The sequence below is a fragment of the Carassius auratus genome, chromosome 34, assembly GCF_003368295.1.
Source record: "Carassius auratus strain Wakin chromosome 34, ASM336829v1, whole genome shotgun sequence".
Lineage (NCBI taxonomy): Eukaryota > Metazoa > Chordata > Actinopteri > Cypriniformes > Cyprinidae > Carassius > Carassius auratus.
The window spans coordinates 16155033-16161032 of NC_039276.1; positions in this window are offsets into that span (position 1 = coordinate 16155033).

The following is a 6000-nucleotide window of genomic DNA, read 5'->3' on the forward strand; positions in this document are numbered from 1 at the left end:
TCAAATGCTATTGAGCTTCAAATTTGCATTTGAGCCCATGTGAAAAAGTAGCATAATTTACATATGACTTACAGTTTGTTGTAATAAATATCAAACATTCAATTTAATTGTGCATTATAGCTGTCACCTAGATGAACAATTACAGTTGTTTTTATGACTGTAAGTCATTCTCTTCAAATGCTACTGACGTTAGAAAAGTGTATAACAATATCACATGTAACTTTAGAGACCGGCCCTAAATTTGAGACTCTAGAAAGTCCAATGTCAAGACAACTTTATGCCTGTTTTATTTTCTTTAGTTTTCTTTTCTCTGTGCCGGATTGCTGATGTCCTATACCCAGGCATAGATGTCCATCCATCAATTACGAACATTCAGCCGCAAACATGAGGTGTGAGCGGTCGCGAGTGTGGATGGGAGAATGGCGCATGTTTTTTTTTTTGTTTGTTTTTTGAGCAACTGGGATGGTGCCCCCTCTGGGAGTTGGTGCCCTACGAAGACTGCATACTATGTTATACTGCATAATGTTAACAAATTAGACATTATTTTACAGTGTTACCAAATCCTTAAATAATGTATTAGTGTTTTGTAATGATTTTAATGACCTATAAGCATTTGTGAAATAGTTTTGCTTGCATTGCAGCTTTATCTGTCAGTTGAAGAGTTTTACTGTTACATCCATGAGATTAATAAATGTCATGTCACGTCACAGGTTGTCATAGGTCAGTATCAAATGAGTTTGAAATTATTTTTTGCAGCACAAATTAGGGTTCTTAGGATGTTTTTAAATCCCTAAAACTGTCAGAAAAGGATAAGGCCTAAGAGATTTCTTAACCTGTAATGTAAGGAAAAAACACCACCATTAGCAACAACAAAAACAATAACAATTTAAAATACAATTTTTTTTTCCTGATTATTAAAGGGATGATTAGGTCTCTCTCTCTCTCTCTCTGCCAGACAGCCCCTCCCTACAGTCCACACACACTGTCACAGTCACCAACCCCCTCACACTCCCCCTCCCTCTCCCCCTCCCTTCCCTCACACAGACAGGGTGGCCAGAGTGAGATCATGTCAGTTGAGAAGTCTGACAGTTTTTTAATTTTCTTTTATCCATACAGTGTTGTAAAGTCGTGAAACTATGCATATTTCCTCAGAATGATTTGATCTTTGTATAAAAAAATGCTTTGAAGTGTTTGGAAGCTGCAATTTAAACATACAAGACAATTAATGTTTCCCTTTTTACTGTCATTTCAAAAATTCACCACGACAAAACCGTTCAAGCTAACCAAAATTCGTTCTCAATTTAAGTTCCTCAATGGTTTTTCTTCATGTAGACAAAGTTTGGTTTGTATAGTGTACTTCCCCTGTGAGGAGTATGCATTAATTCACAACTGTAAAATCTCAAAAATACACATTCAAATCAAAATAGCCGACTTCCTGTTGATCGTAGCTTATGACTGTGAATTAGAAAGTTGTCCGTCTTGATTAGAACAATTTATGTACCAAGTTTTGTGTCTGTAGCTAAAACTAACCCCCCCACTTTTGACAAAAGGTGGCGCTATAGCGTGCCTCCTTCACGCCCTTTTAAAAGCTTTTGCCATTGTCTAGCTATCAATAATACCGATATGTATTTTGAGTTTCATGTAAGTCTGAGCTTGTTGTCTGCCTCAAACTCACCATAACAGAACATTCAAGTTTGACACGTTGCCATGGCAACGCCATATTAGATATCAATATCCCCACAACAGATTTACATCGGCCGTGTTTTGTCATTATTCTGATGAAGTTTTAAGGAAATCGAGTAAAAATAAGATGCTAAATTCAAAACATTTTGAAAATGACTCACTTCCTACTGCCAGTTGGTGGCGCTATAACATTGACTCTTAATAGTCACATATATACGATCTGTATCATACAACGAACAAACCAATGAAGTTTGATCAAATTCAGGAAATGTATGTGGACGTTATTAGACATTTCCTGTTTCTCATTTCTCGCCATAATTTCAACGCCTTACCACGGGCAAACCGTTCGAGATATCAAAAATCCCCTCGCAATTTTTCATCCCCAATGTCTTGAGATCATGTTCACCGAGTTTCGTGACGAACGGGTTGAAAACCTCAGAGGAGTATTTCAAATTCCAGAGCATGCTTTTTTTAAACAGCCCTGAATAGTTGACATCCTGTTGGGCGGAGCCTAAGACATAAAGTGTGAAAGTTGTTCGGCTTAATGAGATCTATAAGTGTACCGAGTTTCATATAAATACATGCAAGTGTGTGTGAGCTATGGTTCAAGATTTCTGACTGTGTTCCAGGGGGCGCTGTAGAGTCCCTGTGCCACGCCCGGGTCCCAGCCTCTGCAGCGTCCTGATGGCCGCAGATTCCAATGTGTGTGCCAATTTTCAAGAGTTTTTGAGCATGTTAAGGCCCCTAAAAACCCCCGGAAGGTTTAATAAAAAATAAAAAAAATAATAATAAGAAGAATAATCCTTAGAAGAACAATAGGGCTCTTCGCCCCTTCGGGCTTGAGCCCTAATTAAAGCTGCAAGCAGCGATGAACGGGCCCTCGCACCCAGGCACAACGCCATCGTGTGGCTTTAGTAAAAAGGTGAACGTTGAGAAATATGCATTTAAACTCATAAATATAAGTGCAATATATCAAAGTTTATTCCATATGTGTGCCAATCTTCCTTTTGCCAGCAGGTGGCGCTATCGTTATAATGGAATATTGGCCTTCAGATGTGTTCAAGCCAGGACCCTTATCACACATGTGAAGTTTGGGCAAGATCGGACATTTTATGCCTGAGTTATAACATCTTTTATTCCCATGGCGAGACATCGAACTTCGTCATGGCGACATGGACATGCCTTTTAACAAAAACTCAAGATCTTCACAACTAAACATCACACAGGTCTTTAGATTAGACTGACCACAAAAAAGACATTGATGTCATAAAATTTCTAGGAGTAGTTTGTCACAGTGTAAAATATGTCACTTCCAGTTGCCAATAGGTGGCGCTATGACTATAACTGAATATTGGCATGTAGATCTGTTCAGGTGTAGAGTCTTATCAAAAATGTGAAGTTTGGGGCGGATTGGACATTGTATGTGTGAGTTATAGCACCATCATTTTTCATGGCGAATCATCGAAATTTGTCAGGCCGCCATGGACACGCCCTTTAACGAAACCTCAATTCCTTCGCAATTTAACATGGCAAAGGGCTTTAGATTACACTGACCAAGTTTGGTGTTGATCTGAATAAATCTCTAGGAGGAGTTCGTTAAAATACAACCCCTGAAAATGACAAAAACAACACCAATTTTGCAGGGAAAATTAAAAATAACCGACTTCCTGTTGGGATTCGGGTTTCGTACCAAGAGACTTTTTTGTAGCTATTGGTGTGTTACATATGTTTACCGATTTTCGTACATGTATATGACATGTAGCTCGAGGCGCACTCCATTGAAAATGTATAGGTGGCGCTATCGAGCCATTTTGCCACACCCAATGGAATATTAGCCTCCAGATGTGTTCAGGTCAGTACTCTTATCAAACATTTGAAGTTTGGGCAAGATCTGATATTTTATGACTGAGTTACAACAACTTCTACTCCCATGGCGAGACATCGAACTTTGACATGGCGCCATGGACACGCCCTTTAACGAAAACTCAAGATCTTCTCAATTTAACATCGTACAGGCCTTTAGATTAGACTGACGACAAAAAAGACATTGATGTCAAAAATTTCTAGGAGTAGTTTGTCGCAGTGTAAAATATGTCACTTCCTGTTGCCAATAGGTGGCGCTATGACTATAACTGAATATGGTCATGTCAAACCGTTCAGGACAGGAGTCTCATCAAACATGTGAAGTTTGGGGCAGATTGGTCATTGTATGTCTGAGTTATAGCAACTTCCTGTTTCATGGCGAATCATCGAAATTTGCCAGGCCGCCACACACAGGCCCTTCAACGAAAACTCAAAAGCTTCGCAATTTAACATCGCAAAGGCCTTTAGATTAGGCATACCAAATTTGGTGTTGATCTGAATTAATCTCTAGGAGGAGTTCGTTAAAATACAACGCATGGAATTGACAAAAATGACACAAAATTTGCTCATAATATTAGAAATAACCGACTTCCTGTTGGGTTTCGGATTTTGCTCCAAGAGACTTTTTTGTAGGTATTGGAGAGTTACATGTGTATACCGATTTTCATACATGTACATGAAACGTAGCTCGAGGCGCACACCGTTGAACATGTATAGGTGGCGCTGTTGAGCCATTTTGCCACACCCACTTCTGAAACCCATATCAGACGTAAATTTTCGCCAGTTCTGAGGTGTGTGCAAAGTTTCATGACTTTTCGAGCATGTTTAGGCCCTCAAAAATGCGATTCATCTTAGAGAAGAAGAATAATAATAATAAATATAGCTGCAAGCAGCGATGGCGGGCTCAAGCCACCAATGCCATAGCCACCCCGGTGGCATCAGGTAAACTGTGCCCAGCGGGCACATGCATTCACAATATCCCTCTGGCAGTGAGGTTTTAAAGGATACGGCAGTTAAAGGGTTAATCCGAATCATCTAGACTTTAAAATCACATTCACAGAACAATATATATATTAGTAACACTGTACAATAAGATTTCATTTATAAACATTATGTTAACATGAACAATATTTATATAGCATTCATTCATGTCAGTTAATATTCCAAACTTAAACATGAAAACATTGTTTTATTGTGATTTTTTTTCCAAGTACATTTTACCAATTCCAAACCATATAAATCTTAATAACTACCATTATTTTTTATTTAATCATTTATGAGTGCTATACAATAGTCCAGGAAAGCTGGAAGAGAAAAACTCCTTATATTCATGTGTGCAGAATTATTAGGCATGTTTTCTTTTACAGATGAAATGCGCTAAAATAGACTTTTAACTCAAACTGTAAGGTCGAAAATTATGAAATACCCATGAGAAATATCAAACACAAATGCAATACAGAAATGGATAAGTTAAGACTTGACCATTGTACAAAAAATACTGACTGGGTCATGAGGTCAGAAAAGAAGAAGAAAAAAGCAGGTCAAGAAGAACTGACAAAAAGAATTGCAAAATAATTAGTAATTAATGTGAAGATTAATTTTTAGTCAATTCTGCAAGACAGACTTTTCAGGAAAGGAGGTGGAATAAAAATGAGCTCCTAAATCTTAATCCTGGATTCTGGAAGATATATTCCTCAAACCATCGAACAAGAGGAGGTGGTGCTGGTCCTTCACGAGTCACTCTAATCTGTGCATAAAGCCTATATATAAAGACTTAATATATAGTATTTCACAATACTTCATGGTATTCTAATTAAATCATTTTTTGGAATCTTAAGTCTCTCGGAATCCGACACCGAGTAATTCTGGAGACTCCAGGAAAGTGGCAGTTCTGTAAAATGTTGGCGCTGGAGACTAAATGCACCCTGATAGTTTCACACCTAATTCACTTAACACACACACACACACACATTACCCACAGTGACAGAGGGACTGAGTGACATCAGATGTATGATAGTTTTTTTTTAATTTTCTATCATCCATATAGTGTTGTATAGTCATGAAACTATGGTCATGAGACCAGTCATTCTGAGGAAATATGCCTCAGAATGACTGGTCTTCTATGTGTACATTTTTTTTTTTTTTAAAGTGTTTAGAAGCTGCACTTTAAAAAAATAAAAAGACATTTACTGGTTCCTTTTTTAAAATTATTTGAATTTTTTTTGAATTATTTCAAAAAACATCACGGCAAAACCATTCAAGCTATCCAAAATTCATTCACACCTATTCTGTAAGATTAATTCTTTAAACAGTGGTAAAAGAGGATGTGGTGCTGATCCTTCAAGAGTCACTCAAAACGTATCTGTCCATAAAGCCTATAAAGAATTATTCTTAATATACAGTTCAAAATACTTCAGCTTGTTATTCTAATTAAGTGAGGGTCATTTTATCAGT